We start from the raw sequence: 19,059 nt of genomic DNA on the forward strand, positions 1-19,059 counted from the left end.
TTGCTTTACCTATCAACTACGCTGATGAGGCAGCAACACAGTTCCTCTAAACATGTGAGTGACACAGTATAAGCCACAAGTTACATCTTTTTACGTAAGGCTAATTTTAAGAGGCAACTCAGGTGGAATTTAGAACAAACGGAAGTTAAAATCCATCTCAGGTTGATATGGTATTGGTAAGGAGATGATCCGGCCCATTGATTTAGCTCAGAACCAGAGTATCTCCAACGGGTGTTAGTGCCTATTGGGCCAGTTGGAACCCTACACACCTGGCAAGCTTAAAAAAACAAGAAAGACTTTAATATCTTCAGTAATTAAAAAGATAACATACTCCAGCCCAAATTCTAGCATTGTACCTAAGCATATGTTGTGTAAATCAAAAGAGAATCCTCTTCCAAAGTCAAAAGGTGATTCTACTCAATGCAGATTAATCACCACCCTTCAGATTTAAATACAACCTCTTGATAGTATTAACACAGGAGGGTGTGGCTAAACAAGACACATGCACACCTGTAGTCTTGGGGATACTGTGAAGACCTTTCATTAATTTGAAACTACTACCATAAGTGTAACAGCAGCAGGGCCCACTAGTTACATGGGCTCACTCTTGAGCCAGACTCTGGGTTCAGAACCAGCCTGTGCCACCTAGCAGCTCTACGCCTTGGGCAAAATACTTAACCTCTCTACGTCTGTTTAGTCATTGGGTTGTCATGAAGATTAGGTAAATTAAATCATATAAAACTCTGTGCCTGGCATAGAGGTTGAGCAAATAAATATTGGCTGTTACAAATACTTGCTGAGTCTTCACTTGCTGGGTAGCATGACACAACTGTCTTCAAAAAATTTCATTTTATATAATGATGATGATAAACACACAAAGCACTTACTGAGTACCAGACTATACTCTAAGCACTTTACATGCAACAACTCAGTTAAGGTTCTGATATTATCACTCCCCAACATGCTACAAATTCAATTTGTTCAGAGTTGGGGGTCTATGCTTTTATGTGATTTCTTCCCTCAATAGAAGTGCTTCTCATACCCCGATGATATGTATAAGTGCTGCCCAGAACTGTTAACTGTTTTGAGATAGGCGAGTTTAAACAGCTAATAATCTATATTTCCTTGGGTGTGACAAAAACACTCACACATGATAAACCTACTTCAGGAAGCCTCACAACCTCAGAAGTTGGGCTCCACCCTGTAACTAGTTTTAGGATTGTGTGTAGGAGGTGGGCTGATGCTGATGCTATGTCCTCAAAGTCTCAAATGACATTCTGGTTTCACAAAGATCAAATCCACACTTTAAACATCATTAAGCAAAACTCACATTCATCCCAGTATAACATTATTAAAAAGGGGTCAGAAATAGCAAAGTGTACAATATAACTTTCTCATTCATTTTCAGAACATAAAACTTATATTCTGAAAATATAATCCTTCTATTGTGCAAAATATTTCCCAGGTATCATATGCTCACCTATGTCATATGTCAAATGTTTACCAACAAACATTTCCTGATATCATACATGTAAAAAGCTGCAACATACTGAATGCCTCATAACCATCTCAAGAACTCTTAAATTATGTTTAACAGTCAAAATGGATACAACCCCATCCCCCTTTTTTTGGTTTAAAAGCAACGATTACCAACATGCCAGCACTTGAGATCTATTTTACAAGTTAGCACAGAGGGAACTCTTTGCAAAGATGAAGAGTTAAACGTAGCAACAGTGGCCATTTTTTTCTGGTCTTTCCTCTGCAAAGTTAATCTGCTCAATTTAAGCAAAGGAAAATGAGTTACAATACAATTATAATACAATTGAGACCTAGATATAAAATCTTTATGCATATGCTCCAAAAGTAATTTAACCCTATAAATGAGTCAGTCTCATACCCTAATTACATAAACTTTTTTAATAGTCAAGCATCTTAACTTAAAAACGACAAATTACGCTGTACTCTTATTGTCTTTAACATCACCCTCATTAGAAGTCTTCTAAAGGCAAAATTAGGATGTATTCGGCATGATGTAGACGCACTCCATTCCAAGAAAAGCAACCATTTCATACCGCTAAATCTAAAATGTCGTGTAATTGAACATAAACGTGCACACACGTTTATGTAGCTGGTTCCAACTCCCAGAATCTTATCAACTCCACCAAATTTACATATAATCCCCACTCAAAGCCTCTTGCTTGAGTTAAATTCCATTTCTCTCCATACTACTCTAAGCAGGTTAATTGCAACAGCACATGTGCCAAAGAAATTAGTGGTTTTACTTAGGTTCCCCTTTTAAACAGGCACCTACTTGCAATTAAATCTCTGCAACAAAAAAAGTTCACCTGAGGCCATTCATGCTGTTTTAATAGAGGCCTAGCTTATTCTTCCTATCTCTGTGGTCTTGCCTCAGCTATATTAGCATACCTCCAAAGAGGATGGACGTGCCCCAAACAGCAGCAAAGAGGACCTGCCGCCAACTCTGCTTGTCACCCCGGGCAGGAAGCGCAACCTAACGTGTATACGTTTGTAGGGGTGGGGTGTGTGTGTCTGGTGTGTGTGTTGGGGGGATGGGGACGCGCATTACGGGAGAAAGGTGGTTGAACACTTTCGACTCGTAACAAAAGTTTTTTTAAATGAGGAAAATAAAACAAACCGCGCTCCCTCCCTTCCGTCCACCTTTCCAAGCGCGGGAACCTCCCAGCCTCCTGGAGCGCACCTTCAGAGCTTAAGGGCCCCGGATCTGCGAAACCTCAGCTAGCTCGACGCTTTTAGCACTGCCCGCCCTCCCGGGGAAACCGGCGGCGCCCCCCGCGAGTCCACTCCCCTCGGACCAGCCCAAGCCTCCCATTCTCGCCTCTGGCGGGGTCTGGGGAGGGTGGGTTCACCTGGGGCCGCAAGGGCAGCCAATAGGAAGTCCCCTCGGCCCCGCAAGACCCCCTGGAACGGTCCCCGCAGCCCAGCCCGCGCGGGCGCCCGCCGTCCCCGCTGGGAGGAGGGGCGGAACGGCGGCGCCTTCTCTCCCCTCAGGATTACCTCGCAGCGCGCAGCCGGCTTTGTGCCGCCCTTCCTCCTTCTCCGCGGCCGCGGGGGCTGCAGGGCCGCCCGAACCGCCGCCGCCGCCTCTTAAGCTCCGAAAGGCTCCAGAGGAGAGAGCAGAAGGGGAGCGGGCGTGAGGAGGGAGGGACCTGGGGCCGAGCCCTGTGGAGCAGGAAGCGGCGACACCTGGGTCGCCGATGCCTCTAGCTCTCGCTCTCAGTTCTTGAAAAGATACTTTAAACCCCTTTCCGTCCCCTCCCGCCCCCGGCCCTGGCGACCGTTACGGGCAGGCGGCTCGCGCTCTGGCGGGACTGGCCGAACGAGCCCCGAGCGTCCCCCCGGCCCCGCCTCCTAAAGCCCCGCCCTTAGGCCCCCAAGCGCCCCCCTGGCTCCACCCCCTACAGGCCCGCCCCTCGCAGCCCCCGAGCGCCTCTGGTCCCGCCTCTCGAGCCCCCAAGCGTCCTGGCCACGCCCCTCGGAATCACAGGACGCTCTTCGCCCAGCCTCCTCGAGGCCCCGCCCCTCGCGGCCCCACGCTACCCTCGGAGCCTCGGCCCCGCCCCCTGCGGCCCCCTCCCCGCCCGCTAGCACCCAGCGTATGAAGACGGGGCCCCGGGGGTCCACTGGTCGCGCCTCGGGGAGGGCCTGCCGCAGGGTGGCCGCCTGGCACCTTTTCAACGTCCTTCTCCAGCTATGCATCTCCGATCCGCGGCGTCCCATGAGGGTCGGAGGGGGAAACGACCCCGACGGAAACCCGACTACGGGGGGGAGGAGGGGCACCTCGGAAATGTCGCCTGCCCTAACCTGAGCGAGCCCCCCGCTCCCGAAGCTGAGGCACCGCTTTTGGGGGCAGCCTCTGCCTCCCACACTGGCTGCTGGGTCTTTAGGGGGAGGCCGCTACTAAGCTTCAACCTCCGCACGCCCCCCATAGGAGGGGCCTGGATATTCTTCTTAAAGCGTTTGCTTGTGGGGGCGCCTCCTACGCCTTCTTATCTCCCCAGAGGGACAGGGCAGGGGCTCTCTCAGTCTTGCTCCACTGGGACCCGTCGAGGGTCTCCACCCCTACTTTGGCCTCTGGGCTTGTGACCTTATGAGAGCCGATCTCTCAGGATTGAAAAGTCAAGGCGCCACCAGCCTTCAAAACGAATCCAGGCAGAGTAAACTTTGCAACACGCAATTGCAGGGATGTGGATCCATCCACAGGTGACACTGGGCCGCCCACCCCCGCCGCCCAGACGCGTTTCTCACCCCAACCTATTCTCGAAATAGACCTCCCAGTAACGCAAATCTTTCTCTGCCACCCACGACTTGCACATCCCTCCCGCACACATGTCCTCCACGGCACGAATCCCCTCGCAAGCACACCCCTCCGAGCGCCATTCTGGTTATTCATGGTCCCCTGGGTCAACCTCACCCTAATACACACAGCAAACTTCACTCCCCACCCTTATCTGCCTTCGTTTCCAAGGCACTGGCGACAGTCCACTTCATTTCCTTCCTCCTCTGCAGACTTTTCTCTTCCCCCTCAAATACTTCACGCCATCCCCCTCATCTTCATCTCCTCCCTCTTCCCTAAAAATGTGCTAATTAAAATGTAGTTTCCTCTTCCCACATATGAAGTGTGGAAAATGAATCTTGTCTTGGCACAAACTGTGATTCGTTTATCCTCGTTTTCTCTCCCCACTGGACTAAGGCGATAGAAATTTCAGTCTACCACCATCTCCCATCTGTTCAAAATCTAGCCATGCCTTATGATTTTTAAATACCCCTAAAGGATCTGGGGAAGGCTTCCTGGTTTTGGGGAGAAAATATTTAGAAAATGCTCAGCCTGTCGTTTTATTTGGCATTTTAAAATATCTGCAGTATTCGAGAGAGATATTGGGAGTGGCTGGATGTTTTCTTGCATTTAAAAAGCAAAAAATGACAAGCTTTGCATGCATCGTTAGCTTTTTTATGAATAGCAGAAAAAAAAGTATGTTAAGCGCACATATCAGACAATAGTCTCTGCTGTACAGGGCATTTGCCAGTCACAAATCTAGACCCCCCACCCCCCCAAAGGAAGACAAATTAACATAATCCGTTTTAGGCATGTCTGATGAGCAATCTTTTCCACGATCATTCCCTTTCCCACAGTTTCCGGACAACATGGATAAAAGATCTGCTTACCCGCTGAAGATCCAAGGCTTTCTTGTGTCCAGGGTAGTAGACGTGTGTGTCTTCTAGGTGTGGATTCTGCAGTGCTGCACAGAAACCCACTGCAGCCTCAGACCGGCGGCGGTGGACGCGGCGGCGGCCGCGGCGGCGGCGGCGGCGGCGGCGGCGGCGGCTGCAGCAGCAGCAGCTTCTCCCAAAGCTGAGTAGTAAAGTGTGTGACTTCGAGACTCCACAATTACCATTAGGCGCTTGCTTCTAACAGAAGAGGCGGAATCTTTCTTAAAGGAATGGGTTTTGTTTTTCCTCTCCACTGTTGCTTCATAAGAGGCAGAAAGGGTGGAAGCAGGGAGTTTTTTTGGACTGAGTAAAGCGGTACAGCTGTGGGAGGTCAAGGTTAAAATTAACTGGGTGATCCGATTCAGTGTGAGTCAATGAAATGCTAGAAGCATTGGTTTTAAAGAGCCCTGCTAACTTCAAACATTGGGGTCCAAGGCAAAAATAAAGCGGTGTGCCTTCAAGTTGATTGGTATTTTGTGTTCGTATTTAATTTTCAATCGTTGCACTAAAATGATAACTACATGAAAGAAGATTATTTAGTATTTAATACAAGAATGTGAAAGGAATAATATAATAAAACTTATTTATGTGACTAGGAGCAATGGAGTCAAGTCCTACTAACACTTATAAGCATACCTGGAATTTGAGTGAATGTCAGTATTAGAAAATATATTATTGATAGGGGTCAATATGTACTCATGTTATAAAAATCACAATGTTACTTATAGAAAAATCAAAAAAATAATATCTAAAATAATTTAGAAAATAATAGCAGAATACTATACTATTTCAGTGGCAATTCAAAGTTTAGAAAAATTCAAAAACTTCTAAGTAGATTAATTTACCTCAAATGCATGTGAATCTACCATTTAGACTATTAAAATCTGATGTGTGCACACATGAGGAACTTGAGAGTCTGCATTATAACTTTACATTTTATTTTATTTTATTTTTATTTATTTATTTATTTGAGGAAGATTAGCCCTGAGCTAACTACTGCCAGTCCTCCTCTTTTTCTGAGGAAGCTTGGCCCTGAGGTAAGATCCGTGCCTATCTTCCTCTGCTTTATATGTGGGATGCCTACCACAGCATGGCGTGTCAAGCAGTGCAATGTCCCCAACCGGGATCCGAAACAGCGAACCCCAGGCCGCCAAGAAGCCGAACATGGGAACTTAACCACTGTGCCAGCGGGCCAGCACCTAAATTTTATTTTTTTTTTAAGATTTTATTTTTTCCTTTTTCTCCCCAAAGCCCCCCGGTACATAGTTGTATATTCTTCGTTGTGGGTCCTTCTAGTTGTGGCATGTGGGATGCCTCCTCAGCGTGGCTTGATGAGCAGTGCCATGTCCGCGCCCAGGATTCGAACCAACGAAACACTGGGCTGCCTGCAGCAGAGCGCGCGAACTTAACCACTCCGCCACGGGGCCAGCCCCCCTAAACTTTATTTTTAATAATATTCTTTCATGTAAGCGCTGAGCATCTGTGATTTTTTTCTTCATAGGTAAATGAAGAGGTGTGGTCTCAAAATATGAATAAAGAAAAATACAGAAAATATTCTGCAACTGATTTTCTTTGCCCAGCCTTTGTTAACTACCTCTGTGATCTTGAGCAAGTAAGTAACCTTTCTGAGCCATAGTTCCCTATTTTGTAAAATGAGAAAGTTGGATTGAAATTTTCCTTTAGCGTTCAAAAATACTATGGTTTTATGATATTTATACATTTATATTTTTTGTTATTTAATGCATGTATGTCTCCCTCTCAATTACTTTTCCTGAAATCTTGGATTAAAGATAAATTTTTATTTTAAATATATAACTAGAGTTTGTGATTTACCACTATTCGGAAATTATTTTGCAAATAAAATAATCATTTTTGTAAAGTGAATAAACTTAACTTTATCTGATTTATGATTTTGTAGATAACTGTGACCAATTTTCCTGAAGCAGTAGCCTACTATGTGGCTAAGGATATGGATTGACTGGAGTGCATAACGTATGTTTAATAGCAACAAAAACATTTTAAAACTGGAGCATCGTTGGATGGTAGAATTGGAACAGAGTTTAGAGCTCACCAACTCCAACCCTGAAATTTCACAAGCAGAAAAAACGGAAACCCACAGAAGCAGAATGGGGACACAGAGACAGAGCTAGGGTTAACTCTGAGTCTTCATTATTCATACACACACAAGGCAAATAAATAACACATGTGGGTTTCACATACGCATGTGGGGGCTACAGGACCTGTCACAACAAAAAAAGGTTGTTTCACTCAGTGACACTATTTGTGTACATGTAGTATAAACTAAAGAAATATATCAAACAAGTACTTATAGTGTGGGTAAACATTAGCACAAATTTTTCCTTCGGGTTTGGAGGTGTTTATGCTAGAAAGTAAAGAAATTTGTCCAGGGACATATTTAAAAAAAAGAAAAGTAACCTCCAAGGAGACTCACAACATTCCTTTGCAAACTCTTGCTTATCTTCCACCCAATTGACAGGGCCTTCAACTCTGTCACTTGTTTCCTTGCACCCATTGGTGCCTCTGTTCCCTTTTGTCTACATCCTCAAGCATGCCTGCCAAGAGGAAAAGTTCATTTTGGAGCCAGACAGGGGAAAGTATTGTACAGAGACCTAATTCTGGCCTTCAGAGATGCTTTTTGGAAGTTGCTTCTTGGGCTGGACACTAAGATTTTCCCTTAAATCCTGATCTGGTGTTCCTAATAAGGAAGCTGGCACTAACCTAAGCCCATTTTCCCTAGTTTCAAGGGGATATTACAGTTAAAGTCTGTTATGTTAGATGACATAGCAAACTTGGTGTTTTGTCTACCTGGCGGGACAATTTATTACCTAGATTGAAAATTTTTTAAAAAGCCTCCCTCAGGGAGAGAATTGAAGAAAATTCATTGCCCAGTTTCTTCATCTGTTTTTGTTTATCTTGCTCTTCTGCAAAGAAGGCATATCATTTCATCTACCAGGTGGTAATGGACAATGAAAAAATGGCAATTATCTGTATAATTCAAAGCAACCCCCCCCAAATTAAAAGCATTTCTTTGTACCTTCCTGAAAGCACTGAGCACAGTCTCTTATATAAAGGCACTCAATAGATACTTTAAAAAATGAATACACGAATTAATGAATGAATAGCCCCCAAAATATCCAGAAACTGATTACAAAGTGTTTTTGTTTGTTTGTAATTTGCATTGTCTAAAACAACTGACTCCATTCTCTACCTCCCTTTTCTAACACAGTCATGATCTAAGAGAAACAATCTCTTTTCTGTAGAGCTCTTTAGGCATGCCTGATTTGTATTCTCTGATTAAATTGTAGCCACAAATCTCCACATGAACTCTGGGCAGATCAAGCAGTAGCTGAGACACTGTTTGCCAAGAAAACACAAGCTGAAGTTTCAAAATTCTGGTGCTCTGCTTCCAGTGGTGACACCAACTGGTTAGGTGACCTAAAACAAGTTTTTTGACATGCTTGTGCCTCAGTTCATCCATCTTTTAAGTGGTGGTGGTGGATTATAATACCTGCTTTACCTACTTCACAAGTGGTTGTGAAGTTCAAATGAGGTAATAAACATAAAAATGCTTTGAACTTTTCAAAGCACTATCTAAATATAAGATATTATTATAGTCAGATGTATTTAAAATCAATTATCTAGTTCAAGGGACTTTACCCTAAATAACCTGTTTTACTGCTTATTGTTTCAAAAAGCAAACAGGTTTCTCTTTCTCTCCCTGTGTGTGTTTGGGCACACACGCACACACACACACACACACACACACACCCTGCTGCTCCCAATTTAACAACTCAGCTCTGAGGCTTTTCCCATGGGTTGGGAAATATGCATCGTCAGTATGAAGAGCTAAGAATTTGTATACAGAGTCCTTCTCCATCTCTTCCCCCAAATTTACCTTTTTAAAGCTCTGGGACAGAAAAGTAAACTCATTCAAGCACAACAGCCTTTTCATACTACGTAATGTCATGTATCTAATCAGTGGGGTTAGATGAGCCATTCATTTGAAACTTGGCCATGCTACATACATTTTGCTCACCCTTTTATGCCAAGCCTGTCTGGAAAGTACTTGGGGAACAGAACAGGAAGGACTGACATGGAACTCATGCTAATGAGTTCTCCATTCCCTAAGGAGACATAATCAGGGCAACACTCAAGGATTCATCAACATATTTTATTAGCACTATGTGACCTATATGGTTTATTTTAAAGGAATTTCCTCAGCTAAATATCTGAGAGGTCCTTATACAACTGTTTAAGTAATCAGGCCTGATAAATTTCTGCAACATTAAAGGAATATCACCCTTAGGGTCCTCCTCTTTTTTTTTTTCTTAAAGATGTTTATCCTCATTTATTCATTTTTCATTTAGCGAGTCTTTTAAATCATTGTAGCTAAATAAATAACTGCTAATAAAGAAACAACTGCTTGGGGCTGGCCCCGTGGCCAAGTGGTTAAGTTCGCGCGCTCCCGCTGCAAGTGGCCCAGTGTTTCGTTGGTTCGAATCCTGGGCGCGGACATGGCACTGCTCATCAAACCACGCTGAGGCAGCGTCCCACATGCCACAACTAGAAGGACCCACAACGAAGACTACACAACTATGTACTACGGGGCTTTGGGGAGAAAAAGGAAAAAAATAAAATCTTTAAAAAAATTAAAAATAAAAGAAACAACTGCTATAAATAAGATACTCTGAATTAGAGGCCCACTCATAGGTAGAACATAAAAACGCATACAAAATCATTTTAAGAGTTATCAGTTTCTCTATAGACAAACTGTAAAATGAATACAAAGTATGCAAGTGCTATATGAAACCTAAAATACGTCAGTTTACCTATATACCTTTTCATCACATGGTCATATACCTTAAGATTTCAGCTGCTAGTCTTTAATATATGTATATATCTAAATTACATGATCTTGAAACCAGCTGTTTTACTCCTCATGGCACTATTTCTAGAATGTGATCAGGAACTACCTGCAACAGAATTACTTGGGGTGTTTCCTAAAACGCTAATTCCTGGGCCTTCTCCTTGAATTAGAATCTTTTAAGAGAGCCCTGGATTGAGGATTTTTTAAGCACCCCAAGTGATTCTCATGTACACCACAATGTGGACGCTGCTGTCCCACGGAAACAATGCAGTGTTTTTAGAATCTCAGAGACAAGAAGAGTGCAACGCAGGTGGCTCCTTTTTCATTATGTGAGAGAGATTCAGAGGACTAACCCTGTCTCTACTATTTCTATGGTATAACCTTGGGCAAAATACTTAACCTCTCTGGGTCCTAGTATCCTCATCTGTAAGATAAAACCCCTTTGAGGATTAAATGATATAACCCATGGAGAGCTTATACTCTAAGGCCTGACACAGAATGGGACTTAAGTTCATTCCTTCTCTCCTTGTTCAAAAATGAGTTTCCAGGTGCTTTCTTCTTGTCCAGCATCCTTAGTATGCTCAGTAGAGGAATATGAACTAGCAATCTAATAATAGCTAATATTTTGTATTCTTATAATATGCCAGTACTGAGTGCTTCATATGCATTATTTCACTTCATACCTATAATGATCCTTAAATCCTTCATTTTAGAGATGAAGGACTGAGGCTTAGAGAGCATAAGTATCTTGCCCAGGATCTCAGAGTAAAGAATTAGCAGAGCTGGGAGTCAAACCCAGATTTTCTGACTCCAAAGCCATATGTTTGGTATACTCTCTAAGTGCTTAGATTCCAACATGTGAGCCAGTCTCTTGGAAGGAATAAGCAACTGCAAAAATGGAGATTATAAACATGCCAGAAATACACACAAATGAATGCCATCATTTCCCTATCTTAGGGAACTTTGCTAGTTGCCTAAAAGAGAATGTGGCACATAGTAGGTGTTCAAAAGTATTTATTGATTGAACGCAAGGCAGAGCTTTCACCAGCTGACATATCTAAACCCAAGTTTTAAATTGCAAACCAAATTGATCTGATTTTCCAGATCAGCTTATATTCTGACATAACGCAAGTCACTAAATTTCAGAGCTACATATCATCGTATCATTTGCAACAAATAGTTCTTAGGCGCTTGCTATGAATCATGAACTAGTCTGGCACTGAGAAGATTATTAAAAAAGCCTTAAGATGTAGCCTATGCCCTAAACATCTGGTTGGGAAATAAAACACAAATGTATGAAGCAATTGGATTGCAAAATCACCACATATGAGATAATAAGTGTGAAGCTCCTAGTAAATGGTAAACGTTCAATAAATATCTACCTTATAATCAATAATATTATTTTCTATTTTAATAATTATTATTTTATTAACAATAAGAAGAAATAGTAGTTGTTATAGCTACCGTTTAATGAGTGATTATGTGCCAAGCATTGTGGTTGGCATTTTATATATATTATCTTTAATTATCTTATCAATCCTGTTGAATAGTTTAATAGTTATTAAAACTATTTTTCAAATGAAGAAACTAAGGCTCAAAGAGGTTAAATAACTTTCCCAAGCCACACATTTAATAAGTACACCAGAGTCAGGGTAAATAGTATATACAAAGAGTCCAAAAGGAGTCAGGGAAGAGAGAGGTCAACTTCTGCTGGAGAAAACAAAGATGACATCTCTGAGTAGGAAGAGCAAAATTGTGATGAGGAAAGACAGAGAAGGTCTTTGATGATGGAAGTGGCAGAAGCAAAAGTATCTATGTGAGTTTCTGAGACAGGTCCCTCAGCACTTTGCTCAGGGCTGTGCTCATGGTGAGTGGATGACCTAGGTCTCTTCAATGAACAGAGACAGCAAAGTATGAGGTGTGTTGGTAGAAAAGCAAGTAGACCTTTTTGCATGGAATGCAGAGTTTGTGAACGGCAAAGTTAGAATTTATATAGTTCCCAAACCCATAACTCTGAAAATTCAGCTTTCATTTACTGATAGCTTGTTTAAGTAGCCCCACCTCCAGTTACTTTCCATTAATTCACTTACTTATTTTCATTCACTGAGACAACGGTATTTATTGAACTGCTACCATGTGCCAGCCACTGTTCTGGGTGCTAGCGACAGCGCAGTGAATAAAACCGACAAAAATCCTCACACTCATGAGGCTTTTATTGTACTGGGAAAACACAGATGTTAACATATATAAACAAACAATAAATAAGATTATTTCAGATGCTAAGAGCTATGAAGAAAATAAAACAGCCCATTGACAGTGACTAGGGTGGGGGTGAGGTGCTACTTTAGTTAGGATGGACAAAGAAGGCCTCTTTGAGGAGGTGACATTTGAGCTGAGATCTGAATGATCTGAAGTCATTAGCTGGAGAGAAAAGCAAGTTCAAAGGTCATGAGGCAGGGACAAGCTTGGTATGTCTGAGGGCCTAACAGAAGGGCATGGTGGTTGAGCACTGAAAGCAAGGGACAGAGAGGCCCTCGATTTGCTAGAGAGCAGGGTGGGGGCTAAATCAGGGAGGTCTGGTAGATCAGGGTGAGACCTTGATTTGGGGAGGTTTTAAGCAAAGGAGGGGGAGGGTCTCATTTCTATTTTTGAAATTTTATTCTGGCTGCTGTGTGGAGAATGAGCTCTAGAGAGATGGGGTCAGAGACAGAGAAGCCAGTCAGGAAGCCATTAAAGTCATCCATCACAGCTCTTGCTGTGGGCGTGGCTGTGGAAAGGAGAAGTGAATGGACTTGGGGTATATTTTGGAGGGAGAGCTGACATGACTTACTGACAGAGTACACATGGAAGGTAAGGGAAAGGAGAGAAAGAGTGAAATCAACCTAGAATGATCTCCAGGCCTTTGGCCTGAACATCTGGGTGAAAGGGGACACAATTATCTGAGACAGAGAAGACTTGAGAAGAAATAGAATGGCAGGTAGAAGTGAACACTTCTGTTTGGTCATATTAAGCTTGAGATTACTTTCTTTTTTTTCTCCAGAGTACTTAGTCCACTCTATCTTGCTAATTTATGTTTTTGTACTTGTTCATCAATTTCTTCCCCCTAAGAATCTTCAAAAGAGCAAGAAACTTTGTTTGTCTTGTTCATTGTTGTATCCCCAGAGTCTAGAACACCGACTGGCACAGAGTGTGTGCTCAAAAAATATTGAGATTTGCTGTGTCTGATTCAGTGGGTCTCAAACTTAAGTGTACATCAAAAGCACCTGGGCAAATTATTCAGTTTAGAATCAGCTGCCACCCAAACTCCTCCCCACCAGAACTCTGCTTTAGTGGGTCTGGGGTTGCACTCAGGAAACTGCATTTTTAGCGGGCACTGTAGATGGGCAGTGGTCTACAGTCTAAACCACTGGTTTAGATCTATTAGTGTTCATTCAAATATTTACCTTAGAAGCCACATTTCAGCACCATCCCAAAAGACTGCAAAGTGTGGCTTTAAGAATTCTAGTAGCTTCAAATACAGTCAAATCATCAGGTGTTGATTTAAAAGCTTTTGAGAGAAAACCATTGAAAGAATCCTGGCATCCCTCCTATCTCATTTGACACATGCTATCATTGGAGACCAGGAAGAGGTCTCTTAGAAGGATGCTTAATGTGAAGAAAGATGGCTACCTAAGTGCTGGGACAGTCCCCCTCTTTCCACATCTCCAAAGTGTATGTGTCCCGCACGTGTTTATAGGTGTGTGAAATTCTTTACTTGCTGATTATAGTAAATGTAAATGTCTGTTCTAGTTTGAGCAGCATTCCTTTTCTTGTAAGAGTGCTTCAGTATTCCTTTGTGGATTCTTTTTTCACCCCATGGCTGCAGTCTTGGTGTTCCGCTCTCCCAGTGAATGAGGTTGGCCCCTAGCTGGACCAAACATTTGTTCTCTCCCTAGCATTTGAATCTTGATGGGGTGACACAAAGACTTAAGAAGATCAGAGTTCATCTTGAGGGAGGTCCCTGAGGAGTATGTGATTAGATACTGCTGAAAGGATCTCACAGAACTGACTTGGCTCCTGTCCTTTCCAAGATCTGATTCTTCATCTTTTCCTTCAGTTCTATGAGCTGTGAACCTTATTCTTCCAATAAGTCCCTGTTTTGCTTAAGTTAATTGGAGTGGTCTCAGTTGCTTGCAATATAATCTATGACATAGCAATAAAAACCTTGCAATCTATAATTAGAGGTAAAGCTTTCAAAACAAATCCTTCCTGGGAGCAGTAACACAGTAACCTAAGTTTTCACGAAAGTGTAAATGTCTGATAGCAAAGCCTGAACAGCACACTTCATCAGGCAGAGGAGAGTGAAAGGGCTCCATTCCATGCCTTGACATCAATTTCACCACTGAGGTAGGAAGTAAAAGGGTGACTGGGACATGACACATAAATCCCACTTCACAAATTTGACCTGAGTTTACACATGAGATAAATACCTTGATGAAAACTCTCAACACTTATTTCATAGTTTCTACTTAGCACTCCCAGCTCCTGAATTTCTATCTTCAGACAAAACGTTCAGGGTAAGCCTTTCCAAAGCAGGGCGTAATTACTGGGACACATAAACCTAAGACATCAATTTATGAGCATGAGAACTCATAATATTAAATTTAGTTCTCATTTCCTTCTGTGGCCCCTAGGGGAAAAAAGAACATCCTGTCCTTTTAATCATTTGGGTTAAATCCTAGTCATTTGTTGACCTCTTCCTTCCCCCCATTTTAAAAAAGACCTATAACTCTTTAAGACTCTGAGAAATTAGTGACTTAATCCATGCCTTATAGGCGATATTCTTTGAACAAGACCAGTTTCTCACAATCTCATTCATAGTGATTACTGAAATTAAGTCACAACAGATAGTACACTGAGTGTGAACCACACCCAGGGAGAGATAAGGAGCACGTTATAGTTTAACAGGAGTAATAAAAATGAAATCTAATCATTTGCAGATCATATGCAGTATAAATGGAGATCGACTGTAAAAACCAGTCTAGTTAATTTTTAAATTTTTTATTCTTAATGTGGTTGCTATTTGTGAAAATTAAACAACAAAATGTGGATATAAATCTATATAGAGTTTGCATGGCCAATCATTTTCATTTCAAATGTGAGGGGGTCATTCTCATCAATAAAATATAAAACAGTATTACTAACATTTGCTGAGCTCTTACTGGGTGCCTGGCACTGTTCAAAGTGCTTTATCATGTAAATATCTCATTTAATCTTTACAACAGCCCTGTGTGGTATTATCCTATTTTCTCTGTTTAGGAACAAGGAAACTGAGGCACTGAGAAATTAAGTAATTTGCCCAAAGAGCTGGTAAATGGCTGAGGTTGGGTTTTTAATCCAGGTGATAAAATGGCTCGAGAATCTGGGCTCTCAACCCATTCTCCTACCACCTTCCAACATTGCTTGGAAAATTAATGAAACAGCACTTGGGTTTTCTTTCTGCCTGGTCTTGAGGCCCTTCTAATGCTCACTTTGAATGTTTAAAACTGCATTTTGAAAAACACCTGAACCAGGTAATCAAAATAAATAAGCTTTCCTGAAACCAAATTGCTTGGACGTTAATTGTTAACTAAACAGTGAGCCTTTCGAGCAGCCTTAACAGAAATTTACTCACCCAGATTTTACATTAAGTAAAGTAGTAAGAATTTAGGGATCTAATCTGAGTCAAGTCTCCAAATGCATGAGCAAGTCCGTTGGTTTTCAAATTCCCTTGAAGGATTTATACTTTGTTCCACTGGATTTGGGATGGGAGCATGAGTGGAACCCACGGAAAAGCGGGTTCTTTTTCTGACAGGTGGTTTTTACTTTGCCAAGGAGGAAATTGAAAGACTAGTCTGGGACTGGCATCCCGGAGCAACCTGTGTATGGAGAGAGAATGGCACATGCCTCAAACAGCCTGTTCTCAAACATTCAGGGACTCCTCAAATACCGTGTGGATTTTCTGAGCCAGTCTCCCCGCGATCTGGCTGTGACACAATAGGCTTCAGCCCAGAAGGTGGGCGTTTCTTGAAGACTCTTCTTAGTCTTTTTTCTTTTTCTTTTCTGTGAAATGGAGTGTAGAATTGATCCAACCCTGACTGCTTTTCAAAAGATTGCCAGTTTTTTAGGATATACCTCTGGTTGGGCTTGGCTTTTGTATTTTCTGGGAGTACGCCAGCCCCTTTTCTCTCATGCCATTAGTTTTTTATATACAACATTAATACTTTTGTCACTGGATTAGGAATCCAAGGCATAAAAAGAAAAGAGAATGTAGGGTGACACCAAATGATGCTGCCCCTTGTGCCTTTGCTCTTAGAAGAGACCGGAAGGGAAAGCAAAGGCATGACTCTCCCTGGCCCTCATCATGTGTTTGTTGTAGGGTTTCAAGGTATGGAACCCAGGTTAGCCAAAGTCACAAACTAATGAGAAAAGGGATTCAAAATTATGTAGACGCAGTGCTAGGAAGTCTTCCATCTTGGAAGTAGGTGTGTTCTAGAGGAAAGGTCAGTGGAAGAGTCACCACAATGCTTGGGTTCTGCACTAGTTAGCTATGAACTTGAGCAAATGTCTCAAAAGATAGTGACCTTCTGTTTCCCTACCTATAAAATGGATGTGGGAGACAAATTACATGTTTGTAGACTTGGAAGGGGACTTGGAAGTCGTTTGATCCAGCCTCTGATCCACCACCGGAATTTTGTTTACAATATTCCTGACAGATAACCAATCACCCAACCTCTGATGAAAGAGCATTCATTATTTCTTTAAGCTCCTTATCCTGAGCTAAATTCTCTAACTCAGGACCTCCATTCATTGGTTTTGCTTCTTTCCTATGAAGTTCTGAGTTAGCAACGTGGATGGCAAGAGAGATAATATAGTACAGTGGAAAGAGAATCAGGTGAATCTGAATCTGGACTCTATCTCAAGCACTTAACTAGCTGTGAAATCTTCACCAAATTGTGTCAGTTCGATCAGGCTCAGTTTCCTTATCTGTCTAATGGAGAAATTGTGACCTACCCCGCAAGTTTGTTAGGAGAGTTAGAAATAATTTATGTAAAATGCTTTCATGTAGAGATTGCTTAATGAAAAGACTGTTAAGAGGATTCTTTTTCTTAGAGTATAATAAAATCGATATTTTTGAGGCCTGAGGAGTTTATGGCATGATTTCAGTTTCTTGTTACAATGATTTTTTTCTGAAATTTTCTTATCTTTTCCCATTGTTCCTGTCCTAAATAATTGCTTCCTATATACTTCCCTGCATTTCCCTTCCCAATAAATTCACATATTCTTTTGCTTGTACAATTAGAAAAGGAGGAGGAAGCTTGCACATGAACTGAATGAAGTAGGTGACTGCATGCTGACCAATTAGGAAAAAGTCCACAGTGGAGATTGATTTTACTCTTTACCCTGAAGCATGAGAAGCTTCTGAGTTTTGCTACAAAGAAATCATTTGCTTCTGAAATAAAGGATAGTTTGGGTAGGAGCTGAAATGTGCACTGAGAGGAGAGATTTTGGCAATTCAGAGAACATGTTAACTTTACTGGAGTGAAAGGAATTCTGTGAGTTTAGGAATGAGGTAACCCACAGCTGCCGATCTCACAGTCAGCTGGAACCTCATAGAAAGTTTCCTTAGGAACGGAAGCTTGAAAGTGTCTCCTCTTGAATTGACCGTAACTTTCAAAAATTAAACATGTGACCCTTTGATCAAGCCAAATCTACTTAAGAGAAGCTACTTTATAAAAATCCTTGTATGAGCAGTTAAACAAGATAGCTACAGGGATGTTCACTGCCATGTGATTTGCAATAGCAACAAAAGAAACAACTATCTAAATCTTTTAATAGAAGAATAATAAAAACAATTAAAATGGATCCATAAAATAGAACACTATGCAGCCTTAATGGAACATGCTGCTGACTTTGATATGCTAACCTGGCATACGTCTGTGATACATTGTTTAGGAAGAAAGTAGGATGTAGAACAATGTGCGAAGGTAATGCCATATTTGTCTATATATATGCATATATATTTGTGTGTGCATATATAGATATACATATGTTGTATGTATGTAGAAAAAAGTTTGTAAATCTATACACGAAACTGTGAATGTTAACAGTATTTTCTTTAGAGAAGTGGCATGAGAAGGGGAGGGATGCTTTGATTTTTTTACTTTAAATGCTTGTGTATTTGAATGCTTTTACATGTGTAAATATTATTTGTATAATTTTTAAGAACAATGAAATGAGAATATCTAAGCTCAGAAACACACGTTTAAGCACTTAGTTACCTTTTCCTAAATTCACACTTGGAGAATACCTTTTCAAGAGAAATGAATAAAGTTAATTTGTTTCCCTTGGATAAAAAGAATCTCAGAATTGAAAGACCATCTTGTTTAATTCCCTAGAAAGACACCCACCTATCCAAGCCCTCAAGACAAGGGGAGAATCTGGAACTCCTGGCAACCCAGGGTTCCTTCATACCACCCCACTGCTTCCTTTGGACTTGTTTTAAGTGGAGAGTGACTGTTATGAGCTCTTTCCTTGAAAAGAGATGGGATTTTGTCACCAGATAATTTTCCACAAACAACCTGATATGTGCACTTGGGGTTAAGTGCTGATTCTGTGAAGAAAGCTCTGTGGCCAGGAGCTTGCCTTCTAGAGCCCAGCACTGTACACGTCTGTCATCTAACATTTGACAGGCGCCAGTTCAGTTGATTAAAGAACGATGTTGATGAGCACTTGGGTTTGATTTTTTCAAGTGGCCAAACTGTCTCACACAATAAAATGTTCTTCAGCAACCAGACTGCATCACTATTTCCAGCCAGTTGCTTCTTGAAATTGTTCCACTGGTTGTAAGGATTGGGGGAGGAGAGAGTGTGATTGGCTAAGTTCATCCATTTGTTCATTCA

At 41.7% G+C, this 19,059-nt stretch overlaps 1 protein-coding gene and 1 long non-coding RNA gene across 44 annotated transcripts in view; one reads left to right on the top strand and one right to left on the bottom strand.

Moving 5' to 3' along the window:
• ADD3 (adducin 3) overlaps positions 1–19,059 on the bottom strand; it is a 186,070-nt gene that overhangs the window by 133,382 nt on the left and 33,629 nt on the right. For 5 of the 43 annotated variants that reach the window (XM_070221118.1, XM_070221106.1, XM_070221128.1 and 2 more), the window contains one exon: positions 5,206–5,571. The gene's annotated coding sequence lies outside the window, so the exon portion shown is untranslated. Of the gene's footprint in view, positions 1–2,427; positions 2,822–3,036; positions 3,541–3,709; positions 3,949–4,484; positions 4,629–5,205; positions 5,768–19,059 lie in introns of those variants that run through there. The other 38 variants (XM_070221037.1, XM_070221151.1, XM_070220992.1 and 35 more) reach the window with 27 other exon arrangements.
• LOC138915348 (uncharacterized) lies at positions 6,733–9,949 on the top strand. The gene is made up of 2 exons (XR_011421158.1): positions 6,733–6,862; positions 7,169–9,949. It is a non-coding gene; the product is annotated as an uncharacterized lncRNA (long non-coding RNA).

The sequence above is a fragment of the Equus caballus genome, chromosome 1 (genome assembly GCF_041296265.1).
Source record: "Equus caballus isolate H_3958 breed thoroughbred chromosome 1, TB-T2T, whole genome shotgun sequence".
In the NCBI taxonomy this organism is placed as follows: Eukaryota; Metazoa; Chordata; class Mammalia; order Perissodactyla; family Equidae; genus Equus; species Equus caballus.